General features: G+C 25.4%; 1 long non-coding RNA gene across 1 annotated transcript; it reads right to left on the bottom strand.

Moving 5' to 3' along the window:
- Positions 1-35: 35 nt before the first annotated feature.
- Positions 36-443, bottom strand: LOC105462096. The gene is made up of 2 exons (XR_976014.1): positions 377-443; positions 36-72 (listed from the first exon to the last, which is right to left on the bottom strand). It is a non-coding gene; the product is annotated as an uncharacterized LOC105462096 (long non-coding RNA).
- Positions 444-732: the final 289 nt, after the last annotated feature.

Raw genomic sequence — 732 nt, 5'->3', positions numbered from 1 at the left:
CCATAGCAATCATAGCCGTAGCAATTATAAAGAAAATAGTGAAAGCAACAAACTTCATCTTGTCAATATTTTCTGTAATTATTATTTTTATATAATGTATTCATTAATTTTTATATCTACTATTCAACATACGCAATATAATGTGATGATAATACATATGTATACTTTTATACATAATATACATTATGTATAAAAGTTGCCATTTTAATTAATGTGATTAACATTAATCTTTTATATAATGAAACTAAATAATAAAACAAGAAACATTTTATTATTTATATAATAGTAATAAACAGTTTTGTATAAATAGTTTATTAGCTATTAATTTGGATTCTCAGTTGTTATTTTAAAAAATTAGGTGCATGTTAGAACTTACTGTTTTCGTTGGTGCGCAAAATCGATTATATGCAGATCATACGACCTAATCGGAACTGATCATTCCTTGATCTTTGGAGAGTATTTATACTTCACATTGCACTTGTTCAAAGCAAAAATATTAAAAAATGTATTGTTTACGTTATCTGCTATATGTAAGGAAATGTCTATTTGGGCAGACTGTTACAAGGTTATATTATTGCGTCTTTAATTGGAATCATTAATCATAATTATAAATCCCAGCAAACCAATACGTAACTGTAATATAACTAAGGGAGCACATGGAAAGAACAATGATATATTTTATAGTTATAGAGATGATATGTAAATGCAATATAATTTTGAGGGCACTTTAGA

This window comes from Wasmannia auropunctata, unplaced genomic scaffold (assembly GCF_000956235.1).
Source record: "Wasmannia auropunctata unplaced genomic scaffold, wasmannia.A_1.0 LD270896.1, whole genome shotgun sequence".
Taxonomy (NCBI): domain Eukaryota; kingdom Metazoa; phylum Arthropoda; class Insecta; order Hymenoptera; family Formicidae; genus Wasmannia; species Wasmannia auropunctata.
The sequence above is the reverse complement of the archived record's forward strand: the minus strand, read 5'-3'. Positions and strand labels throughout refer to the sequence as shown.